This window comes from Macaca fascicularis, chromosome 8, assembly GCF_037993035.2.
Source record: "Macaca fascicularis isolate 582-1 chromosome 8, T2T-MFA8v1.1".
Lineage (NCBI taxonomy): Eukaryota > Metazoa > Chordata > Mammalia > Primates > Cercopithecidae > Macaca > Macaca fascicularis.
In genome coordinates, this window is record NC_088382.1 from 3,635,221 (window position 1) to 3,656,040 (window position 20,820).

Genomic DNA, 20,820 nt, shown 5'->3' on the forward strand with positions numbered 1-20,820 from the left:
GATAAGAGAAAATAAAATATTTGTAGGAGAACTTTCATTATTATTCCTTCATTTATTACTTCATTCAAAAATACTTCTGAGGGCCAGGCATGGTAGCTCATGCCTGTAATCCCAGCACTTTGGGAGGCCAAGGTGGGTGGATCACTTGAGGTCAGGAGTTTGAGACTAGCCTGGCAAACATGGTGAAACCCCATTTCTGCTAAAAATACAAAAACTTGCTGGGTTTGGTGGTGCATGCCTGTAATCCCAGCTACTCAGGAAGCTGAGGCAGAAGAATTGCTTCAACCTGAGAGGCAGAGTTTGCAGTGAGCCAAGATGGTGCCATTACACTCCAGCTTGGGCTATAAGAGCAAAACTCCATCTCAAAACAAACAAACAAAAACTTCTGAGTGCCTACTGCATGTCAGTTCTAGGCACTTGGGACATACCAATCAACAAATTAGGATCCCTGCCCTTGTGGAGTTTAGATTCTCAAGGGAGGAGATAGCAATACAAAATAAAACCAAGTAATAAGTGAAATATTATAGATGGTAGCAGTGCCTTGGGATAAAGAAGACAGAGCAGTGTCAATGGCATTGAGAGTGTTGGAGGGGAGTTGGTGGTGATTTTAGGTGGGTGGGTCATGGAAGTTCCCCTGAGATGATGACACATATTTTAAGATAGAGACAGAATCAGCCATGTGGGTACCTGGGGCCAAGGCTACTGAGAAGAACTGAAACTGCTATCAAAGATCCTAAATGGTGGGCCTAGTGCCTTGTTGGAGAAGCACGGACATTCCTGGGGCTGGAGCTGAGAAGTGGGTGGGTGACGAGGCTTACAAGGGAGGTGCGAGGGCACTAAGTGGGCCAGGTAAGGGGAGAATTGCATGCTGCTGCAAGGGGCTTGGGGCTTGACTCAGTGATCCAGGAGCCATTGCTGGGTTCTGAACATGTTACAAGGGCAGGGAGTTTATATTTTAAAGAATTAATGTAGCTGCTGTGTTCAGGACAGACCATGGAGGGACCATGTAAAGGCTGTGAGACCAGCTGGAAGGCTATTGCAGGGGCAAGGAAGAAGACTGGAGGAAACTCAGACATGGGAGGTGGTGTGGAGTGGAGAGACAGGGCCTCATGCTCGTATATTTTAAAGGTATGTCCAATAAGGTTTCTGGATGGGCTGCATGTGGAATACGAAAGACAGGATATGAGAATGAACAGGGTAAACAGACAACCTACAGAAAGGGAGAACATTTTTCCAAAATATGCATCTGAAAAGGGTCTAATATCCAGCATCTATAAGGAACTTAGACACATTTACAAGACAAAAACAACCCTATTAAAACATGGGCAAAGAACATGAACAGACACTTTTTAAAAGAAGACATACATGTTGCCAACAATCATGTGAAAAAAAATTCAACATCACCGATCATTAGAGAAATGCAAATTAAAACCAAAATGAGATACCATCTCACAGCAGTCAGAATGGCTATTATTAAAAAACCAAGACATGAAAGATGCTGGTGAGGTTGTAGAGAGAAAGGAACACTTATATACTGTTGGTGGAAGTGTAAATTAGTTCAACCATTATGGAAGACAGTGTGGTGATTCCTCAAAGACCTAAAGACAGAAATATCATTAGACCCAGCAATCCCATTATTGGATATATGCCCAAAGGAATATAATCATTCTAGTATAAAGACACATGCATGCATATGTTCACTGCAGCTCTATTCACCATAGCAAAGTCATGGAATCAACCTAAATGTTCATCAATGATACACTGGATAAAGAAAATGTGGTATATATATACCATGGAATACTATGCAGCCATAAAAAGCATGAGATCATGTCCTTTACAGGAACATGGATGGAGCTGGAGGCCATTATTCTTAGCAAATGAATGCAGGAAGAGAAAACCAAATACTGCATGCTTTCATTTATAACTGGGAGCTAAACGATGAGAACACATGGACACATAAAGGAGAATAATAGACACTGCAGTCTCCCAGAGGGTGGAAAGTGAGAAAAGGGAGAGGATCAGGAAAAATAACTAATGGGTACTAGACTTAATAGCTGAGTGATGAATCTAGGTTAGGCACAAAGGCACTCTGAGCTCTAAGGAAGCAACAGGCACCTGACACTTATATACAAAGTAGGTATCTTAACCACTGCTTTTATGACAAGACAAATTGTTATTACAAGGGCTAGTGTCATATTGAGCTGAAAACATTCTTATTAGTATGGACTCATATTCCAGGTATTAACAAAGACACCTAAATAATCTAAAAGATTTTTTTCTAAAATTAATAACCTGATTACAGAATGGAAGACATAGGCATTTATGAGTTTCTTTGAAAGCTCATGGATTTCCAGTTAGCATGCGAGCTCTGCAAAGCAGGAATCTTGACTTCATTCACTCAGTCCTGCTTAGCTCTCAGCAAGGAGGCTGGCAGGTTTACAGACACTCAGTAATCCCGATGGCCTGAATGAATTAGTGAATGAATGAAAGAATGAGAACACACGATGCACACCATTCTTAAGTATTCAAAAGAATTGGACTTTTCAATTTGATATTAGCTTTTCTTTGTCTGTAAGCGGTAGGTTATTTGATTTAAAATGACATTACAACTCCATTACAATGATTAGTTAAGTTAAACACGATTCATCTTTTCTCATTTGACATCACAAATTCCTACTTGAGATTTTAATATGTATACAGGTGAAATACTGGAGTTTCTACCCCATCCTGAGATTTACTAAATTGATGAGTCTAATGCAAATATTAAAGCACTCGCTGATTGAGTTTGTGTTTAACGCTCTAAAACAGGAGTTGGCAAACTATATACTGGAAATCAAATCTGGCCCACCAGCTAGTATTGTAGCTTGAAAACTAAGAATGGTTTTACATTTCTTAAATAGTTAAAAAATATAAAAATAAAAATATTAGTTTATGACACACGAAATTCAAACACAGCCCTGACCACTCACACATGCGTTGTCTGTAGCTGCCCTTGGGCTACACAGCCACAGAGCTGAGGACCTGCCTTGGAGACCACAGGACCTGCGAAGCCTAAAATAGCTACTCTCTGGTTCTTCAAGGAAAAGGTTGGCTCCTCCCCGGTACAGAACTGTAATTATAAAATAATTTCTTTGCATTTATATGGCATTTTCCTTAGCTTGCTCTTTCCCATTAATTCTCATGGTTTTGAGTTAAGAAAATTGAAAAAGTGCTTTATTATCTGCTTCCTCACCGTGAATTGAACTCTTTATGCATATAACTAGGTTACCATTTTCCCAAAGCTGCTCTTCAGGGTGAGATCCTAGCCCAGAATAGAAACACCGCCTCTGTCAGTCTCCCCGGCTTTGGGTCTTGCAGCAGCTGGAGTTTTGTGACATGTGTCTCCGTGCTTCAGTGGCTGAACAGGTTTGGAAAGCATGCAGAAGGAGTATACCCTCCGCCGCCATCGGGGTGCATCAACTCAGCCCAGACTCCAGAGGAACGACAGTGGCCTGGACACAAGAACGTTCCACCTAATTAAGGGTAAACATTCCTCACTTCATTTCTGAAAATGTCAAAGTGCTCAATAACTACAGACAGGGTCCACCGAGAACAAATCCCACCTTGAAGAACAGAGGCTGAGGATGGTTGCAGTGCTTAGGGAAATAAATACTTTTGACAATCCCTTTCTTTATATTTCCCAAAGTAACACATGGTTCTTGAGTATTACACAAAACAAAACAAAAAACAGAAACCTCGACCTAACTCAAACCATGACTTTATATATAGAAAATAAACCTGTAACCTCTAAGAAAAAAAAAATACATAGAAGAAAATCTTCCAGATTTAGGGTTAGGCAAGGAGCTCTTCGACATGACAACAGAAGCACAATCCATAAAAGCCAAAATGGATAAATGAGACTTCATCAACACAGAAAAGCTTTTGCTCTAAAAAAGACCCTGTGAAGAGGAAGGAAAGACAAGCTACAGACTGGGAGGAAATGCTTGAAAGCCACATATCTGACAACGGACTGGTGCCTTAAAAATATAAAGAATGCTCAAGACTCAAGAGTAAAGAAAAATAAAATCCCATCAGAAAATGCACAAAGGATTGAAAAAAAGAAAAAAAGAAAAAAAACCATTTCACTGTAGAGGAAATACAGATGAGAAATATAAAACATGAAAAGATGCTCAAAATTAGTAGCCATTAGGCAAATAAATGCAGAGATATCACCACATCATTATAAGCACATCTAAAACTAAAATTTATACTATATATGTTTTCTAAATGGTGTAAATACTATGGACAATTCTATATCATCTATAAAGCAATATCAAATGTTTCATAGGAGGCAGAAAAACAGATTCACATATGCATTGCTGGTGAGAATGTAAAATGGTACAGCCATTCTGGAAAATTATTTGGCAGTTAAAAGGGAAACATTCAATTCTGCAATTGCATTCTTGGGCATTTATCTCAGAGAAGTAGAAACTTATGTTCCCATGAAAAAGATAACAAATATGATGCAGTATATACGGCTTGGGTGATGGGTCCACCCAAATTCTACAAATCACCACTGAAGAACTTACTCATGGAACCAGATACCACCTGTACCCCAAAAACTTACGGAAAAATAAAATATAATAATAATAATGTTAAAAAGAAAACCTGCGCGTGAATGTTCACCAAAGCTCTACTCATAGGAGTCTCAACCTGGAAATTACCCAGGTGTCTTTCGGCAGTGAGTGATTAAACCAGCCGCTGCCTCCATTCCCTGGAGTTCTCTGCAGGAATCTAAAGGAATATGCCCTGGATGCATACCACAAGCTGGTGCCATTGGCACTCACAGAAAGGTACTGAATGAAGAGGCCAATCCGAGAGACGACACACTTCCTGATTCCCTCCACAGAACATTTGTGAAATGATCAAGAGTCCGGAAGTGCAGAACACATGAGTGGCTGCCAGGATTAAGAAGGGATGGAGACTGAGGGAAATGGGTACGGCTATCAGTGAGCAGTCCGTGGGATCCTATTGCTGGGGGGAAATGTCCTGCTTGTTGATGGTATCAACGTCAACTGTGACAGTGAACTCTAGTTCTAGAGAATGTTACCCTTGGGGGAACTGGGTAAAGCGTGCGCAGGGTCTGTTTTGTTTCTTGCCACTCTAAGTGGATCTATGATTACCCCAAAGTACAAAAAGTTCAATTACAAAAGTGAAAGTTATGTATGTTTGAATTGCAGTATTCACTTGAATTATGCACAGTGAATGCAAACCATTTTATTTCTAAAATTATGCTCATGTGAAAAAATATATATATACACACAGTTAATTTCAAAATTCCGAGAGATTAAAACATTGCCAAGAAGTGGCACAGAAATCATGTATTTCTGAATGTACCTTCATGACAGATGCGGTATGAATTTCATGATTGTGAAATTCCTGACAAATATTGGTAAATCTGAAGATGACAATATCCATTTCCAGCATCACCCATTGCTGGGGATAATGACCATTCTCTTTGAATAATAATAAATACTAAACCAAACAAAGTGTCCTTTCCAGTTAACATAATTATTATTTAACCAAGAGGCTCTATAAATGCTATTACTTTGGGCCAGAAGAAAAAAAAATGCAAATAAAATCAAAGGACAAGGATTCCCTAGACAGACATGTTAAAGCCTCTGAAAATGTGAAAGATTGTAGTCTGTCAGTGGAAGCACAGGTATTAAAGCAGAAGTATAGACAAAAATAATGAGATTATTCAAGCAAACATGGAATACCTGGTGTGATCTGCCCCTCAAGAGTTCGTTGCAATGTTTCAAAGTGGAAAATGTGCTTTAATAAGCTTAGTGTTTAACAAGTACTTAAGAGCTATACAAATATGGTATAAAGTATACTTATCAAACATAAGTCTAAATGAATTCTACAATCTACAAAAATGTATGTAACAGAAATAAGTAAATTGCTTTCGTTTTGTGCAAGAGGGAATGTGAACTTCGTTGCAAGCAAAAACTCAGTGGGAGTTCCATGAAAAAGTTTTTGTTAATTAAATAAAAAGACATAATATTCAAGTATTATGGACATTACATTTATTAAATTAGGTAATAAATCTCCTTGACCCACAAATCCTCATTTTTAATTCAGATGTCACCTATTTTGTGTAATAATAGTACTTAAATGTTTTCTCTTGCATCATCAACTGTTACTTATTTTGTTTTAGAGAGAGTTTCACTTTGTCACCCAGGCTGGAGTGCAGTGGCGCGATCTCAGCTCACTGCAACCCCAGCCTCCTGGGTTCAAGTGATTCTCCTGCCTCAGCTTCCCGATCACCTGGGATTACAGGTGTGTGCCACCACGCCTGGCTAATTTTTGTGTTTTTAGACAAAACAGGGTTTCACCATGTTGGCCAGGCTGGTCTCGAATTCCTGACCTCAAATGATCTGCCCACCTTGGCCTGCCAAAGTGCTGGAATTACAGGCGTGAGCCACCATGCCCAGCCTTGCTTCATCCATTTTTATAGTTGTATTCTAATTCCCCTATTTATATATCGATACATTGGGTCGTGGTTTATCTCAAATTAAATCAAAGAACCTTATAATCAATTATTGGAAAGAGAATATTACTGGTCTATAGTAAATGTTCATTTTTGGTAATAGGTACAAGTCATTTTTTAAATTTCTTACAAATAAATGTTTTAATATTTTAGTGTGAAATTATATTTTTCAGATACCATATAGTTACCCAAATTAGAAAATGTAAAACATAAAAATATGATAGGTTAATACTGTTCACAACAGTACTTGAATCACTTTTCTCAATTAAGTTATTAAGACTGCATTGTAAAGTCAACTAACTTTCTTTAATAAATGAATTGTGACTTCTCTGATACAAAAACATGAACAGTTTTGCTTTCATCATGTGAAGATTAGACACCTGTGGGAAAACCAAGTATGTTTCTTCTTTGGTGTTTAAAAATAGTACACTATTTAAAGTTATTTTAAAAACACTTTTTATCTAATAGTAACACTAATATTTAAACTTTGCAGCATAAAATTCTATTTTTTGCATCCTCATAAAACTAAAAGATCCTTCATTCATTTATTCAGAGACTTTAGTTTTTTTTTTCATAGCAACAACAATGAAAACAAAATTTGAAACTTCAACCCTTATTTCCCAAAGATCCTTTAACTAAACATTTATTCATCTCCATAATATGATTAAACTGATTCCCACCTCTCCAGCAGGTGTGAACAATAAAATCTGTATATTGACACAAGGCAGACTTGAGGTGAGGAAATAATTATTAGATTTCTTACGGAACATTCTCTGCGAATTCACCGGTTCTTTATTAACAATAACTGCCTGGTTTAGAATTTCAATATGTTATGGAAACCTCAGGTGGTGTAGTAATGTGAAGATCTGGTATTATAACGTTAGCATGATAAAGTGATATTTACTTGTGTTCTATCTTTTCCTGTTTCTAAGTCAAAATTCCACTCGCTATATGCCTTTTTGCCACACAAGTGTCAGGAGAATCTTACTTCTGTCAGTTTGAATTGAGTGAGCCGATCAGGAGGCCAAAGAGAGGGAAAAAATCTCATTTGAGAACTGCACACTGAATCATTTATCACATAATGCTCCCCTGGAGTTGAGATGCCTCTAGAACAGAGAATAAATATTAACAATCATTTAAATTTGGAGAAAACGTACAAATCAAACGGTTTTTTCGTTTCTTTCTTTTGAGGGAAGTACTCATCAAAACTGTGGGGTCGTAAAAAGAGTATTATGCCCTAATTTAACCTAAATAACTAGGAAATGATTGCTAACAGAATTTAATCTACATGATTAAGGTTACATAGCTGGTAAAGATGGAACTAAACCCCAGCCCAGAAACAGTGCCTCTGTTTTGCCTACTCTAAAAATTATACTGATAATATGTGTGTGTGTGTGTGTGTGTGTGTGTGTTGGTATACATTTTTCTTGTACTCAGTGTCAGAATTGCTAACATCGGTACAGCTTATGTGTTCTTTAATAATGAGGAATGCTGCCAAATATATTACCGGGATCCACACCCCAGCTGTATTTTAACCACCTCCGTGAGAATGTAAATTATATGGGAAAAGCATCTTTAGGAGACACTTTAGAATGCAATTCAACACGTATCTGTTGAATAGCTGCTCTTGTAGCTGGAACCATTTTAAGGATTGTCACTGTTAGAACAGAGATATTAAAAATAATAGTTAATTCATTTAAGAAATTTACACTCTCACTAGAACCAATAACTAAAAAATAAGAAACAATCAGAAAATAAGCACAGACACATACACCAGAAATAATGAAAAAACAAGGAAAGACAAAATGCTACTAGGTGTCAAATGTGAGGCAGAAATGGTAAACGCAGGAATCAGTGCAAAGTATCTATGACCTGTGTATGCGAGGATATTCAGCAACAACCAAGCGTGATACAGATAATTGGGATGAATCTTGTGAAGGGGGGAGTGTAAGAATCATATAAAATGGGTCGTTATTTACTCTCAGGGATCAGAGATGTTTCCCAAATGGAGTGGTTCTTAACGGCAATTTGTCATGTGAACAGAGGGGGCTGGAGAAGGGACTGAGTCTTAGAGGGAGCAGCACACTCCTGTTACCTGGGAATGTGAAGGCTCAAAAAGAACAAATAAATAATCTGTCAGGAACCAAGAGTGAAGGAGAGGAGTGAAGGTTGAGAAACCTGACGTTGGCCAATGTGAGGCTGTGCTAGGATTTTATTCTAATGTAAGTGAGAAGCTGAAGAGGTTTTTTTCTCAAAGCAGGGCCCTAGCTTTTACATTTCCTTCTGCCAGCATGGCCTTTCTTTAGCCCAACTTGGATGCAGTCGCACCCTCTGCACAGTCCTTTAGACTAGGGTCTTGCTTGGTGGAGACCCGGGTGACGCAGTAGCTCGGCGGGGTAAGAGAAACGCCGACTGAGATCAGCCTCTCCGTCTCCTCGCCACAGCAGGTAATTCAGCACTTGGCCATGGAGATAGGTCCAGTTTTGATGTGTTATTTTTAGATGTCTGCAAGATGTTCAAACGAACTTATCTACTTGGCATCTTAGAGGTTCATGAGGCAGATGTGAGCTGGAAATAGAGAGCTTTGAAGTTATTGCCTTATGAATCCACATCCATGCCTGGAGGAGAAATTAATTTGCAAAGAGAGAGTATGCGCAGAAAGCAGACCTGATATCCTGAGACCAACCCCCCAGGACACCTGCCTCTCAAGGGCAAGCAGAAGACAAGAGGCAAAATCACAGCCAGGGAGTCAGGAGGCTCCCAGGGATGATCACGAAAACCTAGAGGAAAGAGGGCTGTAAGGCAGAAAGGCAGCAGCACCACAGTTCTCCAAGGGGCCGTTTAAGAGGACCACCTGGCCAGGCCCAGTGGCTCACGCTTGTAATCCCAGCACTATGGGAGACCGAGATGGGCAGATCACCTGAGACCAGGAGATTGAGACCAGCCTGACCAACATGGCGAAACCCCATCTCTACTAAAAATACAAAAATTAGCCAGGCGTGGTGGTGGGTGCCTATAATCCCAGCTACTTGGGAGGCTGAGGCAGGAGAATTGCTTGAACCCGGCAGGCAGAGGTTGCAGTGAGCCAAGATCATCCATTGTATTCCAGCCTGGTGACGGACACTCCATCTCAATTAAAAAAAAAAAAAAAAAAAAAAAAAAGCTAGGCATGGTGGCGGGCATCTGTACTCCCAGCTACTCAAGAGGCTGAGGCAGGCGAATCGCTCGAACCCAGGAGGCAGAGGTTGCAGTGAGCTGAGATTACACCACTGCACTCCAGCCTGGGTGATAGAGTGAGACCCTGTCAAAACAAACAAACAAAACAGAACAAAACAAAAAAACAGGACCACCCTCAGGTGAATTGGTTGAGGTGCATGGTATTTATGACAGCGACAAGTGCAGTAATTACAGAGTGATGAGTGTAGAAATACAAGACCAGGTGGGTTGTGGAATAATTTAAAGGTCAAGAAATGCAGACAGCAAGCACAGACTAAGGTATAAAATTTTGTTATAAAAGGAGAAGACAAACAAGCTGACACTCAAATGTGAACGATGGTAGTTTTATGTATTACTTTTAAATGTCAGAGACTTGAGCATATTCAAATTCTAGAAGTAAGGAGCCAGAGAGAGCGAAGGGTGAAAATCAGGAGGGAAAGAGGCTCCCACTGAGAGGTCACCCCCGCGGCAGCCAGCAGGAACGTCTGTGGGAGGACCACCACTGCCTGGGAAAGCGGGCGAAATTCTCAGGTAACAGGACTGAGAAAGAGTGGCTCGCTGCTAGCTTGCATGACTCTTGGAAGGAAATGAAGGGAAATACCCTGATAGCTTTGCCTCTCACGAGGCGTGACATCCCACTGGGTCATATCCCACAAGATCATCTGTATGTAAGAGGTCTTGATGCATTGGATGATTTGAGGAAAGAGGGGAGGATTTGAAATACGAAGCTGCATTGGAGCAAGGGTTTGCTAGAAAAATAAATGGTGGCAGTTGAGCAATTGCGTGGTTGGTAGCCATGCAGGTACAGTGGTAAACAAGCTGCCACGTATAAGGTTTCCTCAGGAGCTCTCCAGAGTCCAGAGGAGAGAATCCGGGCAGATGCTGGGCCAGCGAGCTCCCAGGACAAGGGCACACAACACATTGGTCAGAGACTGGATTTTGAGGATGGAACTGCCGCTGATAGGGAAGAAATGTGTTCCAGCAAAAGCAAAGCGCCGATGTAAAGTGAGGAGGCAGGGATGGAAAGAGAAGCAGCAGTATAGAATAATGGGCTGACGTCTGATGTTTTGGGTTTCCCGGTGGGGCGGAGCACACTGCATGCTTCCCACAGCAGCTCATGGGAGTGGAGCTGGGAGACCAAAGGGTACAGAGGCAGGGGCTGAGGTCACCCAGCTGGGCCAAGCATCGATGGGATGTGCAGGGCCCTGGCAGGGGCCATAGGGTCCTGCACAGAGTCCTAACTCACTGGGGTGGGAGATCAAAGAGCAGCAGACGGCACAGCCTCAGAGATAAGGATTATACCAGAGGGGAACAGGATTCCGTGAAGCCAGGGTCATTGCCCTGTGTGGGCTCAGTTGCCTCTGTCTGCCCTTCCTGGAAGTTTTATGAGGGACGGGCCAATCTTTGCCTCCCACAGCAGGCAAAGATCTCCAACGCCCACGGGGTACTCAGGGCACAATAGGAAGAGACAGGATATTTGTGGGTGGATGAGTGAATTGATACGTGAAAGAATGAATGAATGAGTGAATAATGGATGGTAAGTTTTTACTTCAAAACGATTACACCAGCGCCGTCATGCACACAATGAGGCCAGGGCGACTTTGTCCCATCAGGGTGTGGTCAGATGGTTCCTCTCAATGTTTGTCTGGGTGAGCGGCATTTTCTACGTTCTCATTACTGAAGCAATTTGTTTCCGAATAACATGTGTGTAAAGACATCATGATAATCCAGTGAATTAAATGTGGACCATTTCTTTCTCCATGAGGTAATGTTGTCCACCTCTGCCTACCTACTCCTGTGTTGACTGGGGGTTTGAGACTTATCAGAAAATTTTATGCCCAAGGTCCTGGGGAACAGTGAGGCCTGAAATGACTGTTGCCTGAGGTATGAACAAACACCCTCCCAATGTGAGCTGGATTCATGACAGCAGAAAGGTGGCCATAAGTGATATTCTAGCTAGTATTTTTGTATAGAAAGAAGCTGAAATTCTATTGAGTAATAAGTATTAAAGCTCCATCCTCAAGAATAGGAGAAGTGCCATTTTACATGTCTTGATTCTCTCCTTCGATTCATAATCAGTCTTGCTAATATTAGAGAAAATGCATCACAGCTAAAATCCTGTCATACCCCAGAATACAAGACTTAGAACTTCAGCTAAACCAGCGTCTTAGTTTCAATCAATTCAACACGTGTTCTTCCCATCTGTGTCATGGACCAGGTGTCCACGGTTTGGAAAGCTGGATGCAGCTCTCTTTGGGCCTACGCTGTTCACAATCTATGATCTTAAGTGGTCAACCATAAAAACGTATGGCCACTTCTCTACCAGTCCCATGAGGAAGATGCTGAGAGCAGAGGGGAGCGATGGCTCCAGCTACACTTGTCTTGTGCTGCCCTTGTATAGAAACTCAGGCCGTCAACCACATAGGTTTACAGCTTGTTCTCTCCCACAAAACAGTCCCAGCCTGTTCTGCCACGGGCAGCACCAAAGGCCTCTCCCATAATAAACAACAAATGATGTTTTAAAATGAAAATGTACCTATTAAATTATCTTTCAATAAAGTAAATTAGGGAGAGGTGTCATGTAGCTGTTACGTTACTACCATTATTTACGGAGCAATCAATCTCGCAAAACCTGAGAATGCAACATGGTTGCAGAGCCATTTTTCCCTGGGACTGCGGGGGCTGACAGTGCCACGCTGAGCGTTTGTTTAACCCCCAGGGTAAAGGTCAGCTTTGTGTGCTGAACTCCATTTTCGTGAGTTTTATGCATGATTAAATGGTAATTAAGCTTTAATGAAAAGTGTTAGGCTGATTACAATTAACATAATTGCAGTAGTCAGTTCACGTCCTTCTGTTTTACACACTGTGCAGCGCTGGCAGGACAGTGGCCCTTTAATGGGGTTTGGATATCTCATGAGCCTCCAAAGCTCATTTTTCTAGTGGAGAAAATTTAGTCTTCCAGTAAAGTGAAGGTAAATGCACATACAGGGAATTTTGGGACACAACCCTACTTCATGGATGACCGTCAAATGCACATAGACATGAAGCATGGAAGATAAGCAAGGACTTTCTCTATCCTCTTTTTTTTTTTTTTTTTTTTTTGAGATGGAGTCTCGCTCTGTTGCCCAGGTTGAAGTGCAGTAGTGCCGTCTCAGCTCACTGAAACCTCTGACTCCCGGGTTCAAGCGATTCTCCCGCCTCAGCCTCCTAAGTAGCTAGGATTAGAGGCACATGCCACCACGCCTGGCTAATTTCTTAATTTTTTTATTTTTAGTAGAGACGGGGTATCACCATGTTGGCCAGGCTGGACTCGAACTCCTGACCTCGTGATCCGCCTGCCTTGGCCTCCCAAAGTCCTGGGATTACAGGTGTGAGCCACCGTGCCTGGCCTTTCCATCCTCCTACTAGACAGTTGTTCCTGCCCCAAGATTATATTAAAGCCGTGAAAAAAAAAAAAAAAAGATCAGTTTTAACGAAGAAAATTCACCAGGTGATAGATTAAAAACTGTGGTTACTTAAAAAATGATCGTTGAACTTTATAAAACTATTCTGCCCGATTTCAAACTGGTATCAAAATTTTAAGTAATCTCGAGTAAAATAACTTTATCAAGAATTATAACACTTAACAGGTCAACACAGATGCAGCCATTTTATTAAATAGGTATAATGTATTGTTTACTAACCAAAGCAAGTCTACAGTATCAAGTACTTCTGGTAATAAACATTATACAAAAACCATTTACTTTAAACTATTTATCAACACTGGATATAAAATAATCCAGAGGGGAAAGAATTTTTTGCTATTTGTATTAGTCTGTTTTCATGCTGCTGGTAAAGACATACCCGAGACTGGGTAATTTATAAAGAAAAGAGTTTTAATTGACTCACAGTTCCACATGGCTGGGGAGGACTCACGATTATGGCAGAAGGCAAGAAAGGGCAAGTCACATCTTACATGGTAGCAGGGAAGAGAGAGCTTGTGTAGGGAAACTCCCATTTATAAAACCGTCAGATCTCATGAGACTTATTCACTATCATGAGAACAGTACAAGAAAGACCTGCTCCCATGATTCGATTACCTCCCACTGGGTCCCTCCCATGACACGTGGGAATTGTGGGAGCTACAATTCAAGATGAGATTTGGGTGGGGACATAGCCACACCATATCATTATTGAAACTGCAGTTACACATTTATCATTAAAGTCCTCACTATGAAAAATTTTGAATTAAGTTAAACTCAGTTACAATTTGCAGTTGTAACTCAGTTACATATTGTTTACAGTAGATGAAGAGGTATTCGTTATGCAATCAAAGTCATACTAACATTTTCAATATTTATGCACGTGGAAAATTTTCAAGCATATCTAATTAGCAAACACTTGTTGAGTATTGATTATATATCATGTTCTAGGAAAACAAAGACCGTCTGCCCTCAAGTAACTTAATCTACTCTTTTAATAAAATGGTAACCCACAATGGGCTAAGCACTATTATAGAAGTATAAACATTGTGTTTGGGAACTGGAAGTGACACCATGATTGGCTTTGCTAAAGAAACCTTCAAACGTGAGAAGCGCACACTGGAGTTTCTTGTACAACAAGGTGGGGAAGGCCAGTCCAGTGTGTAACAGGAACACACACCCAAGCTGAGAGAGGCTAGCATCTGAGTACAGGTTTCTATAGGCTTTGCCAGAGTGGAGGATGGTGATTGAGGACGATGTTGAAAACTGCTTGGGGGAAGTTTTCAAAGAGGGTTTGTGGCCTTTATTTTTGGCAGTGGGGAGAATGAGAAATCACTCTGGCTGAGATGAGAGGACAGTGGAGAGTTCTGAGCAGAAGTGAGGTGTTGCCAGAGTTGCCACTGAAAAGGTTCACCTGGGTGCCTGTGCTCAGCTGGGCCAGAAAGTACGCAGGTGCAGGAAGAAGAAAGCCCGTGAGCAAGGCAGGCGGCTCAGACCCCCAGCCACATAGACCAAGGCGGCAGGGCAAGGTTGGGAGAATTTGATTTTGGATCTATTTTGAATAGGGACCCCGCTGAATGCATTGTTGGATTCTCTGTGTGTTGTGAGATCTAGAGAGGTCTAAAAATGGCTCCAAATGTTTCATCCTGAGCCATTGGCAGGATGGAGTCAACTTTACCAAAACAGGGAAGACGACAAGGGGACCAGGATTGGGAAAGGCATGAAGAAGGGCCGTGGTTGAGTTTCAGGTGTTGAGTTGCCTCTCTGCAGCAAAGCAGAGACGTCAAGAAGGCAGGTAGATGCTCAGGGGAGAAGGCTGGGAGGCTGACTGGTGTTTCCTAAGGAGTACCAGAATTGGGTATTGATTAACTAGTAATGGGATTGGGGGGATGGATTATATCCAAAGGTTACATTAAACCACACGGAAGTGCCAACATTTCCATCACTTCTTACCTACAAAAATGACAATTGTATACAGTTCAAATTGGTACACATGGAAAACTGAGTAAAAGAAAAGTAAGGAAGTGTCATTTCTGTAGAAACTTTCACGGGTATCTTAATGTTTGTTGCTTCTTAAAAAATATATGGATAGAAAAGAAAGGAGACCCAAGGACAAGCCCTCCTGGTGTCTGATCTTTAGAGTTTCAAGGGAAGAAAGATGTGAATCAGCAAAGAGCCAATGACAGAGTGGCCCTTGGAATAAGGAGGAACAAGAGAGAATGATAAGATGAAAAACAATTGAAGACAGTGTTTCAAGAAGAAAGAGTCAAATAAGTGTTTAAAAAGCTCCAACGTAACATGGAATTACAAGATAGAGAGGTAGTGCAACCCTGATGTTAAATTCTTGTTTAAAATGTACTTTCAAACTGTGCTTGGGAAAAATATGCTAATTCAAATGTCTTCAAGAAAACAAATATTCAGATGACTGTTTTCTCTCCAATAATTTAATCACACCTCTAATGCTTATTTCACATGTTATTGACATAGAATCAAGTAAAAATAGCCTACCAAGAAATCTAATTTAATACAATTGAATAAATGTCATTTTTGCTTGGCAACAATGGCCACGCTTAAAACATCAATCATATAAAGAAAACATTTCTTTTTGAGTTCTATTTATGAATGTTTAAAATCATAACTAATTCCAATGTTTTAGATTATAAAATTAGCATGGTTTATGAATCACAACACAATCTAATTTATAGGTAAAGTTCCTCATTGTTTTTGGTACCAGGTTCATAAAGACAAATAAATGAGAGATTTCCATCCTCCCACCTACAAAAGAGCAGTGATGGCTTCTTGGGTGTGATGGACAGGCTCTTTTGCACTTCGTGAAGAGTTTCCCACCTTTGGCTTGGAAAGACACCAGCTTGATGTAGTTTCATAGCTGGATTCCCCAGTGAGGGGAGGAAGGTGGGTGGAGCGAAGGGGACAAAACAGCCCCATTTCTCCTGCAATGAAGCAGGGTTCCTGGGTCGGTTTCTTAATTATGACTGAGGGGTTATAGGAATCTTCTTTTCTAAAACTAGAAAACCAGGATATGCGATTTACACTCCAGGTGTAGGAGTCAAATGTTTATCAGGTGTAGGAGTCAAATGTTTATCAGGTTCTCAGGGAGATGGAGACTGGTGCCCCATTCTCAATGGTTCCCAGAAGTGGCAAGCTACCTTTTGTGGAGAGTGGCTGAATGACTGGCTTTGGGGTGGTCAGACCAGGGTCTTCATGTTCTAGCCCAACATCCTTAGAGAGAACCACATGAGATGAATTACTGTGACTGTCCAGACCAGTGGCCCCCAAATGAGAGCAAGAGGGAATATAACGACTAGGGCAGAGGTAGAACCAAGTCCCTCTCTGTACTCACCTCACTGAATCATCCTGCAATTCCCTGGCCATCCAACACTGGCAGCAGGTTTTAAAAATGAGTGGTATTTGACTTCCTGTCAACTCAAATGCATGGGAGCTAGAACTGGATACGATTTGTCTTAGGAAAATGACTTATTTTACAGCCATGATTGTAGCACACTCATGGCCATTTCATACGCTTGCCAAGGTCCTTTACAGAACTGTATTATTTAAAATCCCATATGACACATATGACACACTCCCAGTGGGATAATTTGAGAGTTTCTTGCCTAAGGTTGGGTTTGGAAATTCTAGGAAGAAGGGATTGTGTTAGTCTCCTCTCATGCAGCTAATAAAGACATCCCTGAGACTGGGTGATTTATAAAGGAAAGAGGTTTAATTAACTCACAGTTCAGCACAGCTGGGGAGGCCTCAGGAAACTTACAGTCATGGAGGAAGGTGAAAGGGAAGCAAAGCGCCTTCCTCACAGGGTGGCAGAAAGGAGAAGCGCAAGCAGGAGAAATGCCAGACACTTATAAAACCAACGGATCTCATGAGACTCTCTTATTGTCATGAGGACAGCATGGGGGCAACTGCCCTCATGATCCAACCACCTCCACCCGGTCCCACCCTTGACACATAGGCATTATGGGCATTACAATTCAAGGTGAGATTTGGGTGGGGACACAGAACCAAACCGTATCAGGAAGGTTACTTGGAATTAGTACAGAAATCTGGAAAGAGGTGGTAAATGCGGCAGCTTGAGCAAAGCAGTCCGTGTGGATCATGGGGTACAGCGGACTCCGGGGTACCTGAAGAGAGGGATACAAGGCCTCTGTGCCCTGACATGCCCTCCTACCCCAGCTCTTCACCCTTGCTGGAGCTCCTTATTGGAAGAACCCAATACAGGTTTGCCTTGAGAGCCACAGAGTAGTTAAAGGAGGAGAAAATAGTAGATTTGGGGGCCAAAGGGAAAATAAATGACATCCAGGGTGGAATTCTGGAAGACAGATGTATCCTTAGAAATTGATACTCTATCCTCATTTCATAAATAAAGTAAAAAGAACAGAGACAAAAGGTCAGTCTCAAAGCATTAGAGGTCAAGATAGAAACTCACATTTCCAGAGTTATAGTCTAGACTATGCTTTTTAAATGTTGTACCACTCTAAGTTTTTATATCTTGTTTTTCCTTTCAATAAACTTCTAAAGACAATCTTGCAGAAACTCCTTCATTTAAATGCCTCAGAGTCAAAGTTATATTCTAGCTCCTCAGTGAGTATTTCTCAAAATTTATACCAGAATTGGGATTTATTAACTAATGACAGGGCTGGAGGGATGGATCCTATCCAAGTGTTACGTTAAACCATGTGAAATAGCCAGCATTCAATCATTTTTTGCACACAAAAATGACAATTTCACATGGAAAACTGAGTAAAATAAAAGTAAGCAAATATCACTTCTGTAGAAACTTTTATGGTGTCTTCATGTTTATTTCTTCCTAAACATTCATATATTAATTAATTATATGAGAAGAAACATGTCCATGATCCTCAAATAATTATAATAAAGGGTCTTTTTTTTTTTTTTAACCCAAGTTAGAAAGATGTTCTCTGAAGAGAGAATCATGAAGAACATATAGAAAAAAAGAAGTGATGACCAGGTTTCAACAGTCATTGTTAAAACAGGAAGATTTTAAAAGGCCAGGAATAAAACGAAGTGCATTCTTTCCACACAATCCAGGAACCCTCTTCTCAGATATCTAGTCAGGTGAACTGAAAACGTATGTCCATACAAAAACCTGCACACAGATTGTTTATAGTTAGCTTTAGGCATAATTGCCAAAATTTTAAAGCAACCCAGATGTCCTTCAATAAGAAGATGGGTAAACAGGCTGGGCAAGGTGGCTCACGCCTGTAATCCCAGCACTTTGGGAGGCTGAGGCAGGTGGATCACCTGAGGTAAGGAGTTTGACACCAGCCTGGCCAACATGATGAAACTCTGTCTCTGCTAAAAATATAAAAATTAGCCAGGTGTGGTGGTGCATGCTTGTAATCCCAGTTACTCGGGAGGCTGAGGAAGGAGAATCCCTGGAACCCAGGAGGTAGAGGCTCCAGTGAGTCAAGATTTTGCCACTGCACTCCAGCCTGGGTGACAAAGCAAGACTCCATCTCAAGGAAAAAAATAAAAAGGGTAAATAAACTGTGGTATAACCAGTCAACAGAATATTATTCGGTGATAAAAAGAAATGATCCACAGAGCCATGAAAAGACCTAGAGCTTGAAAGTATCTTACTAAGTGAAAGAAGACAGCGTGAAAGACCACATGCTGCATGATTCTAACTCTATGACTTTCTGGAAAAGACAAAACTGTGGAGACAGTGAAAAGAGTGATTGCCAGGAATTAGGAGGAAGGGAGGGATGAATAGGCAGAACACAGGGGATTGTTAGGGCAGGGAAATGACTCTATGTGAGGCTATGACCACAGACGCATTTTTCCAAACTTATTGATGTGGTTTGGATCTGTGTCCCCACCCATGTTGAACTGTAATCCCCAGTGTTGGAGGTGGCGCCTGGAGGGGGTGACTGGATCATGGGGGTGGTTTCTAATGGTTTAGCACCATCCCCCAGTGCTGTCTCGTGATAGAGTTCTCACGAGATCTGGTTGTTTAAAAGCATGAAGCACCTCCCGCTTCACTCTCTCTTCCCCCTTCTCCAGTCATGGAAGATGTGTCTGTTTCCCCCTCCCCTTCCGCCAGGATTGTAAGTTTCCTGAGGCCTTCCCAGCCGTGCCTTCTGTACAGCCTGCTGAGCTGTGACTCAATTAAACCTCTTTTTTGGATAAATTACCCAGTCTCAGATAGTTCTTTACAGCAATATGAAAATGGACTAATATACCCATGGAATGCAGAATACCAAAAGTGAGCCCAGAGAAAACTGTGGCTATCGGCTGATAATGATGGGCCAGGGCAGGTTCATTGATTGCAACAAATGGACCGCTCTGTGGGGATGCTGACAGTGGAGGAGGCTGTGTGCTGTGGACAGACAGCACGTGAGAACTCTGTGCCTTCCACTCCATCTTACTGCGAGCCCAAAACTACTCTAAAAAAATAAAACCTGTTGAAAAAAATGCCTGGAAAATACAGAATGGAAAGAAGAGGAGAAAGAACATAATCTCATAACTTTCTCAACTTTTTTGTTTTGCCAAATAAGGCCAATGAATCACAAATCTACCATCTGCTCTTGCCACCATTTCAAAAGATTAAGAAAATTTTATATCACAACGAAAAGCAAGAGTGACATAATTTTGGAGTAAAGGACTTTTTTTTTTTCCTCCAAGGCAGGAGAGCTGGAACACTCTTAATTTCATATTTTTGTGAAGGACCAGTGAAAATTTTACCGTGTACAAGTACTATTCCACAGGCACATGTTTGCAAGTTACCGCTTCGGAGCACAGTGAAACCAGAGGTAAAAAATTGTGCAGACTATAACCTCGATTTTATTAGCAACCTTTTAAAGCATTAAATTGACCGAAGTCAATTTTCTTATGTAAATCCTAAATATGACTTGCCAGTGATCTGCCAAGAGATAAATTGAATCTGAACGTGTTTGTGTGCAAATTCTACTTGTTTTATGATGACGGCTGACCTTGTGTGCCGCCCAATTATATAGCATCTCTCCATGGTGCCATCCGGAGGGCAATAAAAGGCTGAACTGCCACAGAATATCTCCATTCCTTCCTTCTTCGGAAACCTTTCATCAAAAATGGGCTAGACAGCAAAGATGGGAATTATCATTAGGAGATAATAGTCCATGTGTGCAAATATGGTTTCACACTGGTAATTCAGCAGAGGTTCCTCTGTCATATTAGCTTCTTGAAACTTTATCCCTAAGGTGGAAAAAAATTCAAGGACCGTCCTGAACCGGGAAGTTGCGAGTAGAGAATCAAAGCATGTTTGATTAGCAGGTTGTTTGCACACAGACTTCATTACATAAACAAGGAGTCAGACTGAGGCATACAGAGAACCTGGAATCGGGGCTGGGTTAGGGGAACCCTGAAGACAGGCTTTACATTTATGTAGAGACCCACATCTGTCTTGTATCCAAGTCTAGACATTTACTGACTAATTGAAACCTTTAAAGTTATACATTTTTTTTTTTCATATAACTAAGTAGGTCCGTTGCCTGTCCTGACCTTATAATGAACAGATTTCCCTAAAACAAATTATTCCTTTGATATTGACAGTGTTCAGAACACACTACTCCAAAGTAT

General features: G+C 41.0%; 1 protein-coding gene across 2 annotated transcripts in view; it reads right to left on the reverse strand.

The window, feature by feature from the left end:
- Positions 1–20,820, reverse strand: part of CSMD1 (CUB and Sushi multiple domains 1) — a 2,045,798-nt gene that overhangs the window by 312,288 nt on the left and 1,712,690 nt on the right. The window lies entirely within an intron of this gene.